At 42.0% G+C, this 25,849-nt stretch overlaps 1 protein-coding gene across 1 annotated transcript in view; it reads right to left on the bottom strand.

Moving 5' to 3' along the window:
• The window catches only part of pgm5 (phosphoglucomutase 5), a 294,643-nt gene that overhangs the window by 75,792 nt on the left and 193,002 nt on the right, over nucleotides 1-25,849 (bottom strand). The window lies entirely within an intron of this gene.

Here is a 25,849-nt window from a genome sequence, read left to right as displayed (position 1 = left end):
ATAATATTCTCTCTGTGGCAAGGAGATAAGGAGACCAAAACTGTACGCAATATTCCAGGTAAATTCTCACCAAGGTTGCAGGAACAGCAACTCATATTCCGCTTGGGAACCCTGCAACCCAATGGTATCAATGCGGACTTCACAAGTTTCAAAATCTTCCCTTCCCCCACTGCATCCCAAAACCAGCCCAGCTCGTCCCCTCCCCCCAATGCATCCTAAAACCAGCCCAGCTCATTCCCGCCTCCCTAACCTTTTCTTCCTCTCATCTATCCCCTCCTCCCACCTCAAGGCGCACCTCCATTTCCTACTTACTAACCTCATCCCGCTTCCTTGACCTGTCCATCCTCCCTGAACTGATCTATCCCCTCCCTAATTCCCCACCTATTCTCTCCTCTCCACCTATCTTCTTTTCTATCCATCTTTGGTCCGCCTCCCCCTCTGTCCCTATTTATTTCAGAACCCTCTCCACATCCCCCTCTCTGATGAAGGGTCTAGGCCCGAAATGATAGCTTTTGTTTTCCTGAGATGCTGCTTGGTCTGTGTTCATCCAGCTTCACACTTTGTTATCTTAAATTCTCACCAAGGCTCTACACAACTTCAGCACAAGATCTCTACTCCTGTTCTCAAACTCTCCTCCAACGAAAGCTAAATTACAATTAGCCCTACTAGTTAGCCTGTGCACCTGCTGCAAACATTTAATGAGCAATAAACAAGGAGACTGAAATAGTTTTACACACCTGCTCTTTCCAGCCTGTCACCATTTAAGAAGTATTCTGCCTTTCTGTTCTTTTTCTATCAAAGTGAATAACTTTACACTTATTTCTGACCTCCTGAACAAAGCATGATCATCTGAATGAGCCACAAAGGAATTTTATGAAATCATCTATTCCACTTTTTAACCCCGGGGGGTATTTTTCTGAAGGGTTTCTACGTTGGCCTCTTCCACAAGATGATAAGGCAGAGGAGTTGGGATGGGAGATTTTGTTTAGTCATGATACTCTGACCATTGAGGGTGTGGGTCAATTTGTTGGAACAGCTGGTCTCCTGCCTATCATGTCAGGCTTACTAAGGCATCACAGCTGCACTCGACTCTGATTGTATCTGACCTGGTAGATTCCACAGGAGGGGTGGGGATGTGCAGAATAAGGAATTAGCAACCTCAGTTTTGACATATCCCCCTGCTCCCAGGGGCTCTGAAACTATTGGATTACTTTGATGAGCGTGCTTACTAATTCAGTTTGCTCAACTCAAATTCGGCGTCAAATCTGGAACATGATTCTCACTCAGACAACAATGCGGTCAATCTGTCTGTAACTGGGGACAAATAACAGCTACAGTATGTAGCCTGCATGGATCAAACTTGGACCAACTGTTAACTCAAGAGCAAAAATAACCCAGTATTAAATTGCAGATATTCCCAAAGCAAAGCCTTAAAATAATCTACAAGTAAAGACTGTGACATGAGTAAGGTTTATCTGTACAACTGAACAAAGGAGAGTGGCAGCCCTTGATGTCAAGGCAGCATTTGATAAGGTTTGGAATCAAGTTGCCAGGAAAACTAACATCAATGGGAATTGAGAAGACAGATGTCCATTGTTTAGAGCCATACCTAGCAAAAAGGATGATTTTACATGGCAATATATGAATTAGGAGCCGCAGTGTGCCATTTAGCCCTTCAAGCCTGCTCCTCTAATCAATAAGATCTGTTTGTATTTCAATTCCACTTTCCCACCTACCCTCAATAGTCTTTGATTCCTTTGCCGAAAGAAAATATATCTACTTTTGCCTTAAAACTCCACCATTATCAACATCCTGGGGATTACCATTGACATGAAACTGAACTTTCCAAGCTGTATAAATACAGGGTGGCAGAGGAGGTCAGAGGCTAGAAATACTGCCGTGAGTAACTTGCCTCCTGACTCCCCAAAGCCTGTCCACCACTCACAAGGGACAAATCAGGATTTGCGAGGAATAGTCTTCACATGCCTGAGTGAGCTCAGCTCCAACAACACTCAGCTTGGCCCCATCAAGGACAAAGCAGCCCACTTGATTAACATCACAATAAGAAACATTCACTTCCTCCACCATCAATGCTCAGTAGCAGCAATGTGAACTATTTACAAGATAATAAAATGTGAGGCTGGACGAACACAGCAGGCCAAGCAGCATCTCAGGAGCACAAAAGCTGACGTTTCGGGCCTAGACCCTTCATCTAGGCCCGAAACGTCAGCTTTTGTGCTCCTGAGATGCTGCTTGGCCTGCTGTGTTCGTCCAGCCTCACATTTTATTATCTTGGAATCTCCAGCATCTGCAGTTCCCATCATCTCTGAACTATTTACAAGATGCATTGCAGAAATTCTTCAAATATCCTGAGGACTCAAAATCCTGGAACTCCCTCCCTAATGACATTGTGGTTCTACCTACGGCACATGCACTTCAGCAGCTCAAGACAGCGACTCATCATCACCTTCTCAACAGCAACTAGGGATTGGCAATAAATGCTGGCCCAGTCAGAGATGCCCATATTCCACAAATGAATGAAAACAAAAACAATGACCCCACCTTCACCACCTCTTAAGGTAGAATTGCAAAGTCATACATCCTTCTGAAAGGAAATATGTCTCCTCACCTTTGCCTAAAGCATCAACTCCTAATCTTAAAACAGTGCCCCTTAGTTTTGGAGTCACCACAAGAGGAAAGATCCCCATGCCCACTTTATCAAAACAATTCAGAACTTCAGAATCTTATAACCTTCAATCAAGTCACCTCTCATTCTTTTAAATTCCAATGTAAACAAGGCAGGTCTGTCCAATCTTTTCTCATAAGGCAGTCTACTAGTTCAAGATATTGATCTACTAACCCTCCTGTAAATGTCCTTTAATGCATTTACATTGTTCCTTAAATAAGGAGATCAAAACTAAATACAGTATTTGAGACATGGTCTCACCAATTCCTTGTGAATTTGAGTATATCATTCTTTGTACCCATTTGAGATTTCTAGTTTTCATAGTAATTTGCCTTTACCCTTTTGTCTGTGTACAATTCCTCTTGAAATAAAGGATAGCATTCCATGAGACTTCTGAATCTTTTTCTATACCTACATACTTACCATTTGTGACATATGCATCAGAACATGTGCATTCCTCTGCACCTTGGAACTCTGCAGTCATTCTCCATTTAGGCTGATCTGATAATCCTGAACTTCAATTTTCTGCCTAATTGCCATGGCTCTTGATTGCCTTAATGATTAGAAATCTGTTCACCTCAGCTTTGGATGTACTTAGCAACTGAATCTCAACAGTCCACCATAGAAGATGTTCCACAGACAAAGTATGCATCAGGAGATAATGGAAATGAGTAGCAAGAGCACTACAATTGTCTCGGGTGAGTTTAATCTGCATATTGACTGAAATATCAGATGACCAAAGTTAACAGAGAAGAAGAGTCTGTACAGTGTATGAGGCAATATTTCTCAGTGCAGTACGTTGCAAACCTACATTGGAAGATGCTAATTTAGATCTAGGAATGTGTAATGACATAGGATTAATGAGAGTGTTTAGTTATTGATCGTCTCTGGGTTAGCAATCGCTACATGGTAGAATTTCAAATTCAGTTTAAGCAAGATTAGCTTAGGTCTCAATCCAGTGTCCTCAATTTAAATAAGAGCAATTACAGAGGTATGAAGAAACATTGCCTAAAGTCAGCTGGGCAATAGACTAAAGGGGAAGTCAGTAGATCAGCAATGTCAGATATTTAAGCAGACAGTTAGTAAAACTCAGCAAAAATTATTCTGGCCAAGCAAAAGGACTTGATGAGAAGGATAAACTGTCATGGTGAACAAAGTCAGTTAAAAAGACTATCCCAAAAAAAAAGCATACAAATGGCAGGGACAGAGCATTGGGAATTTTTAGGCATCAGCAGAAGATAGCTTAAAAGTTAATCAACAAAAAGGAGAAAAATAGTTGTGAAAGTAAATTGGCAAGAAATATAAAAACAACAGCAAGAACTTCTTTGGACAAATAAAAAGAGAGCAGCTAAAGTGAGTCTGGGAACTTTGGGGGATGCACCTGGGGAACAGGGAAATGACAGATCATTTAACCCAATATTTTACATCAGTCTCCACAGTGGAGGATCCCAAAGATATTAGATAGCAAGGTGCTGATGGGAGGAAAAGTGTCCATCGGGAGGGACCAAGTCCTTGACAAGTTAATAATTGAAGGTGGTCACATCACCAGGATCTGATCGCCTGCCTACAAGGAGTTGTGGAGGTAGTGGAAGCATTGGCTGAAATCTTGCTGAACTCACTGTAATCTGAAAGGATTTTACAGGATTAGGAAACCATTAATACGATACCCCTATTCAAGAAAGCGGGGAGACAGCAAATAAAAACTATAAGCCAGTTAACCTGTTATTGGGAAAATACCAGAGCCTATTATCAAGGAAGAAATAGCGGGGCATTTACAAAAATGTAACACAATCAAACAGAGTTTTCATGGTTTTGTGAAAGCAAAACTTTATTTGACAAATTTGCTGAAATTTTCTGACCATTTAACAAAGAGTTGATAAAGTAGAATCAGCAGATTTAGTGCACTTGATTTTCTAGAAGACATTCAATAATGAACTATATTGTTACTGCATAAAGTTGGAGCTCAGAGTGTTGGAGTTAGTAATTAGTGTGGATTGAGCATTGTTTAGCCCACAGAAGATAGAGTTGGGAATAATGGGCCATATAAGGTTGGAAAGATGAAACTAATGAAGTGCCATAAGGATAAATCCTAGGATTCGATTACTTACCAGCTGCATCAATGTATTAGAGAGGGATCTGAGTGGAATTTAACCAAATTTGCTGAAGATACAAAAATATTTGGGACGGCATGTTGTGATAAGGACATAAGAAATATGTAGGGAGTTTTGATTGGTTGAGTCAGTGGGAAAAAGCTTAGCAAACAGGGTTTAATTTAGGAAAGTTTGTGGCTGTGCACTTTGCTAGGGAGATGCAAAAGGTAGGCTTTGGTCTGTAATTGAAAAGGGATAAGCAGCAAGTACTGAGTATATACTTTTAAAATGGATTAAACTGGTTACATCTAAAACCCAGACCCTATGTTATCAAGAAAGGAAATCTGGTGAAAGACCATTATGGTCTACCTAACCAGTATTAGAATTTAGAGACAGAATGCACAGTTCACTATGTGTCATTCCAGCTGATATTTTTACAACAAAACCTCCATGAAGCCCTGTTAAAATTATTAGTGTTAGTAATCATTCAGGGCAGATCATTCCAAACACTCTTGGTTGAATTTACAGACTGTAGTGATGCCGCTTCTCTCAGTTTCAGCCAAGCATTTGTAAAATTACAATGGCGAGTTATATCAGCAGCTGTATCTTATAATGATGTTAGCCACCCGTGCAGAGAGGATTGGCACTCGTCAGGTATCCCAAGGCTCGTCTGAGAAGACATTAGTGGGCCATTTCTGTGAGCCATTGGTGTTCATGTGGTGTCAGCATTCCTATTATAGTGTTAAGTGGGGAGTTTTTTAAATTCATGCATGAGATGTGGGCGTTACTGGCCAAGCCAGCATTTATTGGCTGCCCAGAGGGCAGTTAAGAATCAACCACTTGGACTGTGCGTCTGGAGCCACATGTAGGCCAGACCAAGTAAGGATGACAGATTTCCTTCCTTAAAGGAGATTAGTGAACCAGATGTGTTTTTCCTGAAAATTGACAATGGTTTCATGGTCATCATTAATCTCCGAATTTCAGATTCTTCATTGAGTACAAATTCCACCATCTGCTGCAGCGGGATTTGAACTTGTGTCCCCAGGGCATTAGCTCTAGAATGACAGTCTAGTGATAATATCAATAGGCCACCATCTCCCCTATTATATTAAATAGGGAGAATATTAATTCAGTGCTGCTGAAGGAACAATTTCTATTTATCCTACTCTACAGCTTAGGAAGGAACTTGCAGGTTTTCCCACAACATTGCAGTTGTTAGCCTCCACTGTGATGGGATACAGATTTAAAAAACTGTCAGTGCTGCTGGAATTAACTTACAGGGTCACTCTCGTGCATCTTTTAAAGGGAAGACTCCTAATATGGCTTTACCGTCAATGGAGAACTCTTTGAAGTGTAGTCACTCCTAATGTGGAAAACAGGCCAGTTGACTAGTGCATAACAAGTTCCCACAAACAAGAATGCCATAATAACTTATTTATGATGCTGCATGAGTGATAAATATTGACTTTGGCATACTGGAATGTCACTGCTTTTCATTAAAATTGAAGCTAGGGGTTATTTTACATCCATCTGAGGGGCAGGCTGGGAATCTGTCTAATATCGCATCCTAACAATATTTGCATTCATCTCAGAAAATTAGAACTTCAAGTTCCATCTCCAAACTTGAGCATAAAAAACAAAGTGAGCAGCCCAATGCAGAGATAACAAAGTGCGGAGCTGGATGAACACAGCAAGCCAAGCAGCATCTTAGGAGCACAAAATCTGACGTTTCAGGCCTAGATCCTTCATCAGAAAAAAGCCCAATGCAGCACTGAGGGAGTGCTTCACTGCTGGAAGAGGGGAGATGTTAAATGAGGGCCCTTTCTGCTCCCACTGTGGATATAAAAATCTTATAGCACTATGTTAAAGAAAAGTATGTGAGTTCACTTCTGTGTCCTGTATGATATTTATCCATTAATCACATAAAGGGATTATCTGGTCATTATCATGATGGAAACTTGCTGTGCATAATTAACTGCTGTGTTTCTTGTATTATGATAGTGATTACAATTTCGTGCTTTGTCAACTGTCTTTTGGAAAATCCTATGATCATGAAAGGTAGTATGTAAATGCAAGTCTTTCCATTTTCTCTGCCATTGCAGTATTGGTAGTGCTGTCCTGGATTTTATGTTTACTTTTCAACCCCACAACTACTTAAGGGCACATGAAATTGAGCAGATTACCATTTGTGCTGTTGATTGACCAAATTCAAAGTTTGTCACATAACACATTGTCCAGATGCTCAAGTGGTTGAGGATTCACTTGACAGCAATGCACATGTTGTTTAATAACACGGTACACCCTGAGTCCTGCTACATACTGCAGCCACAGAGTGCTCTTGGTGGAGCGTGAGCAGAATTCTCCTCACAGGCTGCTAATTGTTAATGTGAACAGAGCCAAGGTCAGCTTTTCACTCACATTAATAACATTGAAGGGGCCCACAACTCTCCTGGCAAACAACTGTGTTCACCGTAGATGGAGCTGTACCACAGATGGTGTTGATTCCCACTTGTCACCCATCGCCTTTAACAAGCCCCCAACCCCTTCTCCATACCCCATCAACATTGGAATGAGGCTACATTACTCTCTACTGGATGTCATTTCCCAGTTGTTTACTCCCACAGCTACCTAGAATACACCTCCTCCCACCCACCCTCCTGCAAAAATTCCATCCCCTATTCCCAATTCCTCTGCCTCCGCCGCATCTGCTCCCACGATGAGGCATTCCACTCCCGCACATCCCAGATGTCCAAGTTCTTCAAGGACCGCAACTTTCCCCCCACAGTGGTCGAGAACGCCCTTGACCGCGTCTCCCGCATTTCCCGCAACACATCCCTCACACCCCGCCCCCGTCACAACCGCCCAAAGAGGATCCCCCTCATTCTCACACACCACCCTACCAACCTCCGGATACAACGCATCATCCTCCGACACTTCCGCCATCTACAATCCGACCCCACCACCCAAGACATTTTTCCATCCCCACCCCTGTCTGCTTTCCGGAGAGACCACTCTCTCCGTGACTCCCTTGTTCGCTCCACACTGCCCTCCAACCCCACCACTCCCGGCACCTTCCCCTACAACCGCAGGAAATGCTACACTTGCCCCCACACCTCCTCCCTCACCCCTATCCCAGGCCCCAAGATGACTTTCCACATTAAGCAGAGGTTCACCTGCACATCTGCCAATGTGGTATACTGCATCCACTGTACTCGGTGTGGCTTCCTCTACATTGGGGAAACCAAGCAGAGGCTTGGGGACCGCTTTGCAGAACACCTCTCTGGTGAAGGGTCCAGGCCTGAAACGTCAGCTTTTGTGCTCCTGAGATGCTGCTTGGCCTGCTGTGTTCATCCAGCTTCACACTTTATTAAAATTACTGGATGATCCAATTTCTTTGTCATTGTCCTCGACAACATTACACCTGGAATTAGTTGCTTAATCGCAAGTGAATAAGGATGACTATTTAATCCATGGTTTTTGATTTGTACATTATAAAGTCACTAGCCCAGCTATGAACCCAGCAATGTGCAGCAGTCTCCTACAGATCATGTTGATTGTGTAGGAGCAGACAAAAGCAGATGTTTCCTCTCGGTTTATGAATGGTTCCCAGGGGAAGTGTTTTAGCCCACTCTGATAACTGAGCAGGCTGCATGTGAGGACATATTGTGCATCATTGTGTCAATACTGCTGAACCATTTTATTTCTTGTTTTTATGACATAGTAGCAGACATTCCTTTGAAACAGCCAGGAAATCCCGCAAATACCCCAGGAAAACACAAGGTATGTCCCAGGAATGCACTAGCAATACTTTAGTTATGCAGCAGGAGTATACAGACTGCAATACTCTTGTTATACCCGTGTGTACAATTATAACTAGTTAGGAGCAGATGTAGACCATTCAGCCCCTCAAGCATTCTCCACTGTTCATTAAAATTATAGCTACTCTGTTTATGTTTCAAATTCCATGTTTCCACCTACCCCAAATAACCCTGCAGTCCCCTGCCTGACACTCTGTCCTAAAAGAATTCAATAAGCCCACCTCCACTGCATTCTGAGGCTGAGTTCCAAAATCGTCCAACTCTCAGAGAAAAGAAATCTCCTCATCTCTGGCCAAAAGGGTGACATCTAGTTTTAAAACAGTGCAGCTGGTTCTGGTCTCACCCACAATGGGGATCACCCTTTCCAACTTCACATTGTCAAGTCTATTCAGCATCCTATGTGCTTCGATCAAGTGATCCCTTATTCTTCTAATCTCAACCAGAAACTAGCCCTGCCTGTCAAATCTACCGTCTAAGTCAATCATCCGTTCCAGGTATTAAGCTAGTAAACTTCTTCTGAACTTCCTCCAGTGGATTTACATTCTTCCTTAAATAAGGAAACCAAAATTACATACTATGTATGAGATGTGGTTTCACATTCCCTTGGATAACCAAAGTACAACATCCTTACTTTTGTATTCAACTCCTTTTGTAATAAAGGTCACCACCCATAAGCTTTCATGATTACATGCAGTAACTGCACACTAATGTTTTTAGACCAGTATGCCAAAAAAACCTAAATCTCTCTCAGCCTCAGAATTCTGTAGTCTTTTTCAGTCTAAGTAATACTCTTTTTTTTTGTTCTTCCTGCAAAAGTGAAAATCTTCACACATAGTACTCCATTTGCTAGATTTTACCCATTGATTAAGCCTATCTATATCCATCTACAACTTCCTATGCCTTCTTCAAAACATATTTTCTACCTATCCCAGTGTTGTCTGTGAATTTAGCTCCCGTGTCTTCACTCCATCTAATTCTTTGCTGTAAATTGTAAAAGGTGAAGGATGTACCATAGACCCCCCTGGGACATCACTTGTGACATCCTGCCAATCAGATAAAGACCCCTTATGCACCCTCCCTGATTGCTGCCAGGCAGTCAATCTTCCACCAATGCAGATATGTTTCCCGATATACAATGAAACTTAATTTTCTGCAATAACCTCTAAAGTGGCACCTTAACAAATGCATTCTGTAAATCTAAATGTGGTACATCTCACCATGGTGGTCTAGTGATTAGGATTCAGCTCTCTCACTGCTGCGGCCTGGGCTCTATTCCCGGTCAGGGAGCAATGATTTTGTTGCGCTGTGCGAACTGTCAAAAAAAGGCAAATTTCTTAACTTGGCAGAATCAGTGATGCTGCCTTGTTATCCTCATGTGAGAATAAATTCCACTGTCTCCAGCGGTGGGTCAAAGTGAATGAGATTTGTTATCAGTAGGTTCTTGCGACACAGTGATAGTGTCCCTACCTCAGGTTCAATTCTCACCTGACAAAAGGTGTGTCATAACATCTCTGAGATAATGGGAACTGCAGATGCTGGAGATTCCAAGATAATAAAATGTGAGGCTGGATGAACACAGCAGGCCAAGCAGCATCTCAGGAGCACAAAAGCTGACGTTTCGGGCCTAGACCCTTCATCAGAGCATCTGATGAAGGGTCTAGGCCCGAAACGTCAGCTTTTGTGCTCCTGAGATGCTGCTTGGCCTGCTGTGTTCATCCAGCCTCACATTTTATTATCATAACATCTCTGAACAGGTTAGTTGGAAAATATCTAGTACATCTCTAGGCTTCTCTTTTTCCGCAGCACATGTTACTCTGTCATGCTGACTTTTCCTGATACTTGGCACGGTGGCTCAGTGGTTAGCACTGCAGCCTCACAGCGCCAGGGACCCGGGTTCGATTCCAGCCTCAGGTAACTGTCTGTGTGGAGTTTGCACATTCTCTCTGTGTCTGCGTGGGTTTCCTCCGGGTGCTCCGGTTGCCTCCCACAGTCCAAAGATGTGCAGGCTAGGTGGATTGGCCATGCTAAATTGCCCATAGTGTTCAGGGGTGTGTGGGTTAGAGGGGGATGGGTCTGGGTGGGGTGCTTCAAGGGGCGGTGTGGACTTGTTGGGCCGAAGGGTCTGTTTCTACACTGTAGGGAATCTAAAAAAAATTTTAAGTTTTTCTAAGTGCACAGAAATAATCTCTAATAATTGCTTCTAATACTTTCCCCACGATAGATGTCAAGCTAACTTGCTGTAGTTTTATGTTTTCTACCTCCCTTCTTGAATACAAAGGGTTTACATTTGCAACTTCCCAGCCAAATGGAGCCTTTCCCAAATTTGGGGAGTTTTAGATAATTAACCCAGTCCGGCATTAGAAATCTCTTTTAAGGTCCTAGGATGACTTCCCAGGAAAACACTTGCAACAGACTACATGTTTCTCCATGTGGTACCGTTATCCTACTGGGCTATCACAGAATTGGTATAACTTTGCTGTCGAAGCACTTTAAACCTTTTATGTCACGTGCTACAAAAAGAAAATCCCACCATAGTTCTTATGTGTGTGTGTGTGAAGAATTGTATGTACAGTTATAATCATAGAATCATACAGTTCAGAAGAGGCTCTTCAGCCAATCAAGTTCGCACTGCCAAAATATATACCACCACTTTCACCAATCCTACTTTCCTGTGTTCATACGCAATATGGCTTTTGGTCAGAAATAATCAACTGCTGCACTACCAAACAACTATCTATTCACTGGTTAAATTTAAATTCACATTGCTACAGTGGTGGGATTTGAACTTGTAATGCCAGGACATAAGAGCAATTACTAATCCAGTATTATCACTATCATGCCACCATGCCCGCATGGTAGGTTGGCTCCGCCAGACACTGCCTCATGGCTCATAGGTCCTGGGCACTACACTTTCAGATGTCAAAGCCTTGGACAGGGCTGAAAGGAGGTTTATCAGGATGATATCAGAACTGAGGGGCCCAAGTTGTGTGGAGAGATCAGAGAAGCTGGGATTGTCCTCCCTATAGCAGAGAGCAGTCCCAGGAGATGTGCTCAAAAGTAGGTGAGCCTTGACAGATCAATTAGGAAGAAATTGTTTCATCTGGGATGTGAGTCAGTAACTGAAGGGCACAGACATAAAATAATTGGTGAAAGAACAAAACAGGAAATTAGAGAAAGTTCATCACCCCGAGAGGCACAGAGGATCACAGCAACATGGGAAAAGAAATAGATCACGCAGCTGCTCGAGCCTGGTCCACCATTCAATGAGATCATGACAGATCTGTGGCCTAACTCCATATCCTTATCTTTGTCATATCCCTTAATACTTTTGCTTAACAAAAAATCCATCTCAGATTTAAAATTAATAACTAATTCTGCATCCACTGCCATTCATTCAAGATAATCCAAACATTTACTACCCTTGCTGTGTGGATGCACTTCCTAAAATCTCTCTTGAATGGTCTGGCTCTACTTCTCAGACTCTACCCCCTAATTCAAGAATCTTCAACCAGTTGAATTAGTTTATCTTTATCCAGCCTGTCTTTTCCTGCTAATTTGTTGAATACTTTGATCAGATCACCTCTTATTGGTGTAAAATCTAGAGAGAACAGGCTTAATTTGTATAATCTCTCCTCATGGCCTAACCACTGAAGTCCAGGTACAATTTTTGTAAACTTACATTGTACTCATAGAGTCATACAGCAAATATTTCCCGTTCATGCACTTATCCAAATATCTTTTAAATGTTGTAACAGTACCTGTATCCACCACTTCCTCTGGCAGTTCATTCCTCATACAAACCACTCCCTGTGTAAAAAAGTTCATTCCTATGCTCCAGTGAAAAAAAAAGTCTTTACCTATTCAGCCTATCATTCTGAGGTATGGTGCCCAGATCTGCTCACAGTATTCCTGGTGGAGTCTAACCAAAGTTTTGCACAATTGCAGCATAACTTCTGCATCGTTGTACTCCAGTTCTCCAGCTATAAAGGCCAACATTCCATTAGGTTTTTCTGCGTCTGTTCATGATATTTTAAAGATATATGCACCTGAAACCCCCCCAAATCTCTTTGGACATCCACTGTATTTAATTGCATCCCATCAGGATGTACCCTGATCTATCTTTTGAAAATGGATAATCTCACATGTGGTTACATTGAACTCCATCTGCCACAGTTTTGCCCATTCACATAGCCTATCAGAGATAATGGGATAACAAAGTGTGGAGCTGGATGAACACAGCAGGCCAAGCAGCATCTCAGGAGCACAAAAGCTGACGTTTCAGGCCTAGACCCTTCATCAGAGAGGGGGATGGGGAGAGGGAACTGGAATAAATAGGGAGAGAGGGGGAGGCAGACCGAAGATGGGTTTTCCTTTGTACTTGTGTGCTATCATCTACACAGCCTGCAATGCTCTGCCTAAGTTTTTATCATTAGAAAATTTGGATATATGACTTTCTGTGTCAGCACTCAATGAGTTAATAAATTTGAAGTCTGAATACAGATCTTTGTGAGACACCACTTGTCACATCCTGCTAATTTGAGTACCTAACCATTATCCCTACTTTCTGTTACCTGGTACTCAACTCATTTCCAAGAGATGTTAGTAATTTGCCCTTAATTCCTTGGGCTTTGATCTGAATTAACAATCTCTTAGGTGGGACTTCACCAAATACCTTCTATTAGTTCATAGAAACAATATCCATAGGCATTCCCTGTCTACTACCTTAGGCAATTCTTCAAAAATTCAATGAACTTTGTCAGTTATGACCTACCTGCCCTGAATGCATGCTGGATCTCCCTGAATAACTGAAAATTTTGAAGATGTTCAGTTACACCACCCTTGATTATAGAATCCATCCATTTCTCCACCACAGATGATAGGCTAAGTGAGCTGTAATTTCCTGGTTTTCCTCTTTCACCCTTCTTATATAGTTAGGGCTCTACAATGTGCTCCCTACGTCCTTTAACATCCTTGGATGGAAACCATCAGGCCCTGGGGATTTGACATTCTTTAATTCCGTTCATTTCTTCCTTACCAATGTTTAACTTTCATTGTTTGTGATATGTTTGGATGATTAGTAAGTTTGCAGATGACACAAAATTTAGGGTAACTGTGAATAGTGAGGAGTATTGTCAAAAGATGCAGCAGAATATGGATAGGCTGGAGAAACAGCAGATGGAGTTTAATCTGGAGAAATGCGAGGTGATGCATTTTGGAAGATCTATTGCAGAACGAAAGTATACAGTAAGTGACAGAACATTTAGTAGCATCAACATGCAGAGGACTCTATAATTTGGAAGTAGGCCATTCAGCCGATTGAGTTCAAGCCAACCCTCCTAAGGGCATCCCATGCAGATCCACCCCCTTATCCTATCCCTGCATTTCCCATGCCTAATCCACTCAGACTGTACATCTTTGCACTGTAGGAGGAAACCAGAGCACCTGGAAGAAATCCCCGCAGATATGGGTAGAATGGTCAGACTCCACACAGATAGTTGCCTGAGGGTGGAATTGAACTTGGATCCCTGGTGCTGTGAGGCAGCAGTGCTGACCACAGAGCCACCATGTCACCCTAAGGGCCATGCAGATCCACAGTTCTCTATAAGTAGCAACACAAGTGGGTAAGGTGGTCAAGAAGGCATATGGCATGCTTGCCTTCATTGTTTGGGGAACAGAGTATAAAAATTGGCAAGTCATGTTGCAGCTGTATGAGCTTTCATTAGGCCATGTTTAGAATATTGTGTACATTTCTGGTCTCCACACTACCAGAAGCATGTTGAGGCTTTGGAGAGAGCATAGAAACAGCCAGGATGTCGCCTGGTTTGAAGGATATTAGCTATGAGGAGAGCTTTTTTTAAATTCATTCATGGGATGAAGGCATCACAAACTAGGCTAGCATGTACTGCTAGTCCCTAATTGCCCTGAGGGTAGTTGCTGTGGTTTTAGACTCAGATTGGACAAACTTGGTTTGTTTTCACTTCAACATTGAAGGATAAGGGGATGACCTGACAGAATTTTACAAAATTATGAGATGCCTGGATAGAATGGATAGTCAGAGGGTTTTTTATCCAAGGGTAGAAATTACTAGGAAATTACTAGGGGGTATGAGTTTGAGGTGAAAGGGGGAAAATTTAAAAGGAGATGTGACTGGCACGTTTTTTACACAGAGGGTAGTAAGTGCCTGGAATATGCTGCCGGAGGAGACAATAGAAGCAGATACAATAGCAATGTTTAAGAGGCACCTTGACTGGAAAATGAATAAGCAGGGAAAAGAGGAAAATGGACTGTGTAATGGCAAAAGATTTCTAGTTTAGAAAAGCATCATGAGTTGGCACAATCTTGGTGGGCTGAAGGGCTGTTCCTGTGCTGTACTTTTCTTTTGTTCCTTTGGTTAATTCTATTCAGTCTTGTTCTCAATCCACCATTAATTTCCTCAAGAGTTCTGGTAGCTATCCTCCTTTTCTACTGAGGCAAAGTAATTGTCCAATATGTCTGCCATTTCCCCACAGCCACTGACAATATCCCCACTTCCAGTCTTTAGCAGGCCAACATTACCCCTGGCCACCTGCTTTCCTTTTATTTAACTATAATGTTTTCCTCTTCTTTATTTTGACGCCTCTGTAAAATTTCCTTTCTTAATCCCTTTTAGTAACTCTCATAAGCTGCTTTGTGACCTTTCATTGGTCTTTGTATCTTTTCCATTCAGCAGTATCTGTGCCGCTTTTGTTTTTGCACTTTTGCAAGCCCTTTCATTTAGCTTTGTTTCTGTTTTGCTGTCCTATATCTCTTTAATTGTCCATGACTGTTTTCTTCTGTGAAGTGAAGCTTTTCCTCTAAGGAGCTATAAACTGACTTTGTAGCATGTTAATTGTTTCTTTTAACATCCTCACTGTTCCTCAGTTGTTTCATCCATTTGAAGATTTTCCCAGTTTCCTGTGGACTGTCTCTGTGTCATCTTGTTAAAGTCAACCTTACCTAAATCTAAAACTCTAGTAGCTGATTCATGCTTCTAAATTTCAAATGCTGCAGTGAACTTGATCATGATATGGTCAATATTTGATTAATGTTCACAATCAATTACCATACTGATGAAATCTGGCTCTTTACTCACTGTTAAATCCAACATTACTTGTCCCCTTATTGCATTCAGGACATATTGCTGTAGGTGCTTGCCTGCCTGTCCCAATCTTTATTAAACTCCTCCAATAGTACTATGCTGGCTTTGCTACGCACTTGCCTAATTTCTGCATTTATAGAATCCAGCACTTCAGAGTTACTATCAAAGGATCTGTACACAATACCTATTGCACTTTATATCCATTATTGTTACTCATTTCCACCCGTATGGTTTCCATTATAATCTCCCTCATCATTAATTTTATTTCTATTCATAAGGCTACTCCATCGACTGTGCCATTTTCCCTGACTGTCATGGAAACCTTCTGTTATGGTCTAGAACATGGTGTTTGAAAAGGTGGTTTAATCAGATTCCGGAGGAACTTTCTGGAAGAGAACAGATTTGCAAAGTTATCAGGAGAAATCTGGAGTATGGGATATACCGCAATGTGGAGCTGGAAGAACACAGCAGGCCAGGCAGCATCAGAGGGGCAGGAAAGTTGATGTTTCGGGTCTGAACCCTTCCTTGTTTGTTTGTATTTGCCTTGGAGTATGGGAGTAAATTAGATAGCCCTTTCAAACAGCCAACACAAATGTAATGGGCCAACTGGCCTCCTGTGGCATAAAATTCTATCAAATGATAAAATCCTGTAGTAATCAACAGTACATTTTGATTAAAGTGATATAGAACACCACCCAAAAAGTATTACATTCATACACATATGCTTTACTAAAGGAATGTAATTTCGACTTTCCAAACATTATCTTACTCACCACTCCAGATCTTTTCATCTTTTAACGGCCTTCACATGTGAATCTATTGTTAATAAGACAATCTTCCAAAACTGTACTTTCTTTTCCCCAAATGTCCTATGAAATTCATACAGAGGAAGCTGGACTCTTAATACTGATTGCCATTACAATGGTTACTTGTCATATCACATTAATTCTCCATCTGTAGCAGACATGGACAGTCAGACTTTGTCATCACAAACACATGGAAGACCAGTGCTTCTCATTAACCTAGTGTTTCAACTCCCCACTTGGTTTTTGCTACATCTCCAAATCCCTCTCTTTTATGCTCCACGTACACCCCCAGCAAAGAAATGGTACACACAGTTCATCTCACTACCATCCACCCACAGACGTTGCATGGGCTTTCAAGTGGCAATTTAGTATTTGGACATCTGTTCCAGCTTGGCACACTGTCTGGGGAATCTGTGACTTGTTTGGGCAAGGTAAATAATGGAATGACTCTTCAATTGGTCCAGTAGAAGAAACACCACAGAAAATCCTCTTTTCCTGCAATGTTGTGAGTTTGCACTAAGAAATTTGACTGAAAATGGGAATGTATCGGAAGAATATTGTTGCAATATTTCAAAAATGAGCTGGATGCAAGGGAAATGTTTTGTTTCCACCACCTCCACAGTGACTAGAATACTAAGCCAGAAACTGCTAAAATGCTCCAGTCACCACCCCACCCCCATCTAAAATTGCTTCCATGTAACACAAAATTAGTTTATTTTACATTTCATTTTATATTTTTCTGTGCAAGATTCCCATGCTCCAGCTAATTATAGTTGCAGAGTAATTTCCAGTTGTTGTTGAGCCAAATAGCTGATTTCTATCCAATTTATTACTCTGTTTTGCTTTTTGAGAGCAGCAAATCTTCAACACCTCCAGTAGTCTCTCAGTAGTAAACACTGTGATGAAATGGAGTGATTGATTGTTGAAGTAGGTGATGGTGTTAGCGAGAGAAGAACCAGACCCTACCATGTCAGTGTTATCCATTTTCTTGAATCCCTTCAAACAGGTAAATTGGAAACTTTGTACAATATATTGTGACTAACTTTTGTGGTCACTGCAGGAGTGGTGGCATTTGAGAATAAGTACCCCTTCCCAAATGGGTCATAACAAAGTGGAAAAAAAACGTTCAGACTGCACAGTGTTCACTAATTTGAAGGCTCATGTTTTTGAAAGATATAACTCTACTGCCTATTCAATTCTGAAAATGCAGCAATTCTGAAAATTAAGATTTCCTGAAATGGGCCTTGAACCCCAGTTCCCCAAATCCCCAAGATTGTCTTCTTACAGTACCATGGGATCACCTCTCCTTGCTCCCACGCTGATTCCTGTGCTGTTGAAATCCATCTTGCACCTCCACCTCCCCTTCCCCTTACCCGAGGCTCAGCTAATCCAACATTCCCGTGGCCACCATCTCAACTTTTACTCTCCATAAATGGCCAATAGTGGTGAAGTGAAAACAAAAAAATCAGCACTGCACTAAGAAATATCTGTCTGAATCTGTATAAGTTATCATTCACAGCCTTGTCACAGTCTGCAGCCAAAAACACATTTTACTTAAACTGAGCAACCAGCACAGAAGGTACAATAAGCCAGGTTTTCAGTTCAAGACACAGTCTGTAGAGTTAAAACCAAAATCTAAATGGCACTCCAGTGCAGCACTGAAAGAGTGCTGTACCTGTGGAGTATTAGTTCTGAGAGAATGCTGGAGCAACGAGTCAGTAATCAGCTGTGTTTTACTGTCAGAGGGCCAGTATTGAGCGAGTCTGACACCTTCAGAGGGTCAGTACTGAGGGAGTATTGCACATCAGAGGGTCAGTACTGAGGGACTATTGCATCTTCAGAGGGTCAGTACTGAGGGAGTATTACACTTTCACAGATCAGTACCAAGGGAGTACTGTACAGTCACAGGGTCAGCACTGAGGGAGTACTACACCTTCAGAGGGTTATTACTGAGGAAATATTACATCTTCAGAAGGTCAGTACTGAGGGAGAATTGTATCTTCAGAGGGTCAGTACTGAGGGAGTATTGCATCTTCAGAGGGTCAGTACTGAGGGAGTATTACATTGTCACAGATCAGTACCAAGGGAGTACTGTACAGTCACAGCATCAGTACAGAGGGAGTACTGCACTGTCACAGGGTCAGTACTGAGGGAGTATTGCATCTTCAGACGGTCAGTGCTGAGGGAGTATTACACTGTCACAAGTCAGTACCAAGGGAGTACTGCACTGTCATAGGGTCAGTACTGAGGGATTGCTGCACTGTCACAGGGTCAGTACTGAGGGAGTATTGCATCGTCACAGGGTCAGCACTGAGGAAGCACTGCACTGTCACATGGTCAGTACTGAGGGAGTATTACTCTGTCACAGACTAGTACCAAAGGAGTACTACACTGTCACAGAGTCAGTAATGAGGGAGTACTGCATCTTCAGAGGGTCAGTGCAGAGGGAAAATTGCATCTTCAGAGGGTCAGTACTGAAGGAGTATTACACTGTCACAGGTCAGTACCAAGGGAGTACTGTACTGTCACAGGGTCAGTGCTGAGGGTGTACTGCATTGTTACTTGGTCATCACTGAAGGAGTATTGCATTGTCATAGAGCCAGCACTGAGGGAGCACTGTACTGTCATTAGGTCACTACTGAGGGAGTACTGCAGTTTCACAGGGTCAGTACTGAGGGTGTACAGTATTGTCACATAAGAACAGTCCAGTTTTTTCATTGTGTTGGCTAATATTCATCCCTCAACCACCACAACTAAAACAAATTATCCGGTTATTAAAACGTTGCTGATCTTGCGTCCTCTCTCCACGCTAAAATATGTCATTCTGTCCTCCCTTTAAAACTACTTTTTAGTTAATCATTAAAAAAACATAAGACGTAGTAAGAAAAGTAGTCCATTTGGCTCATTCTCTGCCTTTCAGTTAGATGGTGGCTGCTCTGTTAATCCCGAACTCCACCTTTCTGACTTCACACCACACCCCTCAATTCCTTTATTAATTGAAAATCAATCTTTCTTGTCTTTAAATATTCCTAACGGTCCAGTCTTGACAGGAGTCTAAAGTAAAGAATTCCACAGACTCTTTACCCTCCGAGAAAAGAAATTCCTTCTCATCTCTGTATCAAATGGGTGGCCTTTATTCTGAGAGTAGCTTTGCCCAGAATGCCCTGAGAAAGGAATTTACCAGAAAGATGAACAATGGTGAACATCCCAGTGAGGAAGAAGGATTCTGGGAAGGGGAGAAACCATTCGAGGTTAAGCAATATATGAATATAATGTGAAAAAAGATTTATGTTAAGATAGAGGATTGTAAATATTTTAAAAACCAACAAATGATAATCCAAAACAAAGTGAAAAAAATCTTACAGGGCAAACAAGCAAGTAATCTAAAAATGACAGTAAAAATCCTTTGAGGAGGCAACAGCAGAATAGATAAAGGGAAAACCAGTAAATATAATGTATTTGGATTTCTAAATGATGTTCGATAATTTTATTTTATTTTTATTTTGATTTTACTGGCACATGTATTTTACAGTAAGGATGCAATAAAATATAGTGAAAAGCTTTCATTTGTCACCATGATACAGGACCATTTTGAATAATTTAAGAATAAGGCAAGAAAAGAAAGATATAACTTGAACAGAGTCCATCAATCATTGATAACACACTGTACATATGCCATTTAGTAAGAGGCCATGGTGTTGGGAATTCTATATTAACATGGGTAGTGAACTGGTTGACTAATAAAAGACAGAGTTGAGATAATAGGTCATTTTGGTTTTTACATTTGTTACTATGTCAGTTCTCATTCCTTTGTTTTCCTTCTTTTTAAGTTTAGCACAGTTGTTTCCAGTCCAGGTTTCTCACTGTCAAACTGAATGCTAAATTCTCTCATATTATGGTCACAGTTTTCTATAGCATCTTTTATTCTGAGATCATGGAATCCCTGTAATGTGGAAAGAGGCCATTTAGCCTGTCAAGTCTGTGGAGACCTTCAAAAAGCATCATACCCAGGCCTAGATTCCTATCCTATTCCTTATCCCCATATTTGCCATGGCTAACCTACCTAGCCTGCACATCCCTGGATACTGTGGAAAATTTAGCATGGCCAATCCACCTAATTATTTCACCTTTGGACTGTGGGAGGAATCTGAAGCATCCAACGTAAACCCATGTAGGCACAGGGAGAATTTGCAAACTCCAGGCAGAGTTTCACCCAAGGCTGGAAACTGAATGTAGGTCCCTGGTGCTGTGAGGGAGCAGTGCTGACCAGCATGCCATCATAACAGCCCACTTGTTTTAAACTTGTTTATTTGTTACAAAACTGGGTGGAGTATTCATGAATTGGAAGGCAGGAAGTTAGAATTTGTTGATTAAATAATCGTGGGGAAAAGAATGCCATGGTCCCTTTAAGAGTGTATGCTTTGATTGTGCTTGGAGGTTTATAAATGCAGGTGTACAGGGAGTGCCCAAATGGGAATATTTTGTATAGAACAACCAAGCACCATTTTTCCCCAAGATAACAAGTTTGAATTTGGCCAATTTATTTAGCCAAGCTGCTAAATACAGAAAGCCAATTGAATTTAAATCTGATGGTGTTGACAACCTGAAACCTACCATATTATAAGAATTTGATTATTTCATTACACTTTCATAAGGCAAGGGCATTTGGAAAATCAGGGAGAGCCAGGAGCCACGTGCCAGAGTTAGCGCCATTCAGCTCTCAGAGGAAGCCCATCTAATTAATCAAAGATCCCACGGTATTTTAGCTCAAAGTCCTTGCTGAAGAAATTATAGAGATAAAATATCCCTGATAGCAGAATTATTAAAAAGGAAAGGCATTTGTGAAAAGACTGGAGAAGACAGAATATTCCAGAATATAGTCTGTGCGAATTTGGAGACATTAAGTTATAATTCATTGTTTTCTTATTCATTTGGTTTATTAAGTGGAACTTGTGTTTATTTGAATAGCATTAGAATTTAGACCAGTTAAGAAATAGTTAGTAGTCAAAGGGGGGAATTGTCGTTTGTTAGTAACTCTGTTAATTTGTTCATTGTTAGGTTAAATAAATAAATTGTTTCTTGTTACTTGTAAAGTGGGGGACAGGGCTTTTCTTTCTTTTAACCACTCTTTAAGCAGATGATAAGGAGAAACGCAAGCTTCTCTGGGTGTTCTGTGGTTATTATTAGACGGGAGCCCCCTACTCCCATCATAACAGATTGGATCTTGTGTTTTAATTTAATTGTCAGAGGGATTCAGCTATTCTGCCTCCATAACAATTAAACCTGCGTCATTACACTTGCGTCCATCCTAAATTGCATGATCCCTGGTTGGAACTACAACATATTGCTCTAGGAAACTGTTCCAATTATACACTATAAAATTCTTCCTAATGGCTACCTCTGCCAGTTTTATTTTTCCCAGCTTAAGTGAAGATTAACTTCATCCATGGTTAATATACTGCCTTTTTTATATGCCATAGACACACAGAAATGTATACAAGATAGGAGCTAGGAGCAAAATACTTTTCACTGTATCTTCCTCGATATATTGGACAATAAAATCATTCAGTCATCATTCATTCATTCATTCAGATGAAATAGGCCATTTGACTCCTCAAGGCTGCTCCACTATTCAATATGATCATGGCCAACCATTGATCTCAAACCATAATCTTGCCCTTCCCCTATACTCTTTGATCCCTTTAGCCTCAAGAGCTATTAGTACCTTCTTCCTGAAAGCACACAATATTTTGGCCTCAACCACTTTCTGTGGTATTGAATTCCATAGGCTTAACACTCTGCATGATATTTCTCCGCATATCAGTCCTAAAAGGTTACTCATCCTTAAACTGGACTGTTGTGGACTGGCACCCCATCAGGAACATTCTTGTTCCACCTAATCTGTTTAGTCCTCTCAAAATTTTATAGATTTTTGTGAGATCTCCCCCATTTCTTCTGAACTCCAGTCAAATCCATAACTGACTCAATCACTCCTCATATGTCAGTCCTACACTGCCAAAAGTCAATTTTGTTGCACTCCCTGTAAAGCAAGAGCATCCTTCTTTGAATAAGGAGACCAAAACTGCACATAATACTCCACGTATGACCTCACCAATACCCTGTACAATTGCAGCAAGATATCCTTGATCCTGTACCCAAATCTCACTATGTAAGCCAACATGTAGTTTGCCTTCTTTCAGCGATTGGAGTACAAGGACAACCAGGTCTCGTTGAACATTCCCCTCTCTCAGTTTACTACCATTTAAACAATAATCTGCCTTCCTCTGTTTGCTATAACATATATTTGGTCGGGACGCACAATTGCGCGACCCAATCCCTAAAAACTGCACCGGGGTGCTATTGTCGCCGAGGAACGCGAAATCAGGCGATTAGCTCATCATTAATGTTATCTGCGAAATAGAAGGGCACAGATCGATTCGGGGCTTTTATTGAACATCATTTCAACCACATGCACCGCGCATATACATATCATAACATTTGAGACTTCCCGCCATTGTTATTGTGATCAGGTCACCCATCGATATTCTGGAGACACCTAACCTCTGGAGGATATTTGCACTTTTATCATAGATGAGACCACGGCATGATATTATCACCGGAGTTTGCTTTATCGTCGAGATACTGTGGCCAGTCGCTGTCAAATACCTGAGTGTTGCAGCTACCACTTCATCACTACCGTACTTCTCAATCTTCATCTTCCATGTTTCCTCCAATCGTGATTCCAGTGGCACCGCGACATCACAGATATAGGCAGTCTCACCCTCAATCATAATGATATCTGGTTTGCAGAACGAGACTCTCAATGGTATTCGCGGCTCAACCATCACCTCAACCTCCTTTAACTGTCGCATCTGTCGCACTAGTTGTTTCACTACACGATTATGTCGTGCACAGCGCGCATCATGTGTGATCTCACAGCTCTGCAATATATGATGGAGAGTTTCTGGACTGCCACAGTTCCCCCGACATTTACAGTCACCCTGACCACGAGCTCCTCGAGATCTTCGGACTTTCGTCGAAAGCGACCCTGTTCTTAATTGGGTAGCTCTTATAAAGAGTCTCGGGAACATTCTCTCATTATTCAGTAGCCATCTATACGACACCTGATCTACCCTCATGCCCTGTAGTATCTTACAATCCGCGTGGGACACCAGACGTCTCTTCCATTCTTCCTTAACTTCTTCCACTGTAGAAACCTCCACTCCTCCAACCCTACCAGGTTTAGTCATTTCTCTACATACTGATTGGAAAGATCCCAGTGTCACCAACGCCCGGATCCAGGGTATATCCTTGGCCAAGAGACGTTCCAGTCGCCTCCCCTTCTCAATCGGGATTATAGCTGAAAGAGAAGGAATCCCGAGCCCACCATCTCTTAAGGTAGAATGTATAAATCCAATGGGGGCATCTTTCGGGAGACGAAGCCAGGTCCTGATTGACTGTCTGATCTGCCGATCTAAAGCCTTCAAGGTATTTCGATGGGCCTCACCCAATGTTAGGGTATATTTCATCTTCGGTATTAAATAAGAACGGACAATTTCCACCCGTTGTTGTGGTTTCAAGGGGGCCCGTGTAACCTCCTGGAGCATATCACTAAGGATCATCTTATGCGGTATTGGCGCTCATCCCTTCCAGTTTAACTGGATTCCAAGATATTTGATCTGGTCAGTTGGACCCATCGCTGGAATCTCCATACCCTGTACCCTGATATTCATCCCTCTAACGGCTACCTTCTTGTTCTTCTTAGAACCAACGATTGAGAGAGTTCTCGATTTTTCCAGATTAATCGTCATTCCGGCCATATCCAAAGATGTCGATAGCTTGGATAGTTTCTTCCGCAAACGCTGTTCATTCTCAGCCATCACCATCAGATCATCCGCATAGGCAACCACATCCACTTTTTCTCCCCGCAAATTGATATCCTATACTGCGGTCGGCTAATTCAATCACCTCATCCATTGCCATAATAAATAGCAACGGAGATAACGGATCTCCTTGCCTCACCCCTCTAGCAGCTCTAATCGTAGAGCTACCTAATAGGGCTTCTGCACCCTCATAGCCACTCTTCAATAAAGTCACCAGTGGGGGAGGTGCCCCGAATCCCGCCGCCGATCTGAAAATCGTATCATGGGCGACCAGATCAAATGCTTTCAAAAGATCGACGAAAGCACAAGTTGTCAAATCTTGCCCGAGCCTCACGTAATACAGCCATTACCAATTGTGTAGCTTCAAATGTTCCGTCCGTTCTTAAAAAGCCGAATTGAAACGATGGCAAATTCAGACAGTTCATCCACCTCTCAGCCAAGATCTTATGAAGCACCCGGAGCACCACCGACATCACATTTATCGGTCTCAAATTTGAGGGATGATCGATTTTTCCCTCTGACTTCGGGACCAATGTTATTCGGGATACACGAAGCCTCTTCGGGACATATTCCAGAGCCATAATGATATTAAAATATGCAGCCCACACATTCACGTCTGCTGCTGCCATCTGCTCGGCTGATATCCTATCAACACCTGGTGCTGTACCCTTAGAAGCCGTTATGGCTTTCCTCACATCCTCTCCTTCACATGGAGCGACTAAATCCCATCGTTCTTCCAGGATTTTCCGAATCGGTCTGTCATCCTTTTTCGGCTCGTGTGACAAGAGACCCTCCCAATATTGTAATGTATCTTCGGGCCAACCCTTATCGGCAGCGACCATGTCCCGCCACTCCCCACGGAGGATGGTCTTAACAATATCTCCCCTCCGTTTTACCCAGTGAGCTTGGACGTGAGCATACTCCTTCCGTCGTCGCTGCTTAGCATTAAGTCGTTGCTTACTTCCTGCTGTTACCCGAACTTTAGATGGTACCCATTTCGCCTGCATGTTCTCATCGGCATGTTCATCCAATATTTTCCTTGCCTCTGTCAGCGAGCACTCCCCTCGGATGATCCGCTCGACCAATCGCCGTAGTACAAGACATTCAAACATCTCCACGTGAACATCTTACACCTACTAGCATTATTGCTGCATCTGTCCACTCACTTAACTTTTCCAAATCACACTACAAAGATAGCAATTGTCCAAGTTATCATTACTGAGGCCATTTTTTAAATTTCACATTTATTAACTGGAATTCAAATTCCATGAGTTGACATGGTGGGATTTGAACCTGTATCCCCAAAGCATTAGTCAGGCACCTCTGGATTATCAGTGCTGTGACATTCCCACTATGACACTACCTTATTTTCCAATTAGCTACTGATTTATTCTCTATCCTACAGTTTAGCTATACTGTTAGGCACCTGTAGACTACTCCCATCAGTTT

This window comes from Stegostoma tigrinum, chromosome 3 (assembly GCF_030684315.1).
Source record: "Stegostoma tigrinum isolate sSteTig4 chromosome 3, sSteTig4.hap1, whole genome shotgun sequence".
Classification (NCBI taxonomy): Eukaryota; Metazoa; Chordata; class Chondrichthyes; order Orectolobiformes; family Stegostomatidae; genus Stegostoma; species Stegostoma tigrinum.
The sequence above is the reverse complement of the archived record's forward strand: the minus strand, read 5'-3'. Positions and strand labels throughout refer to the sequence as shown.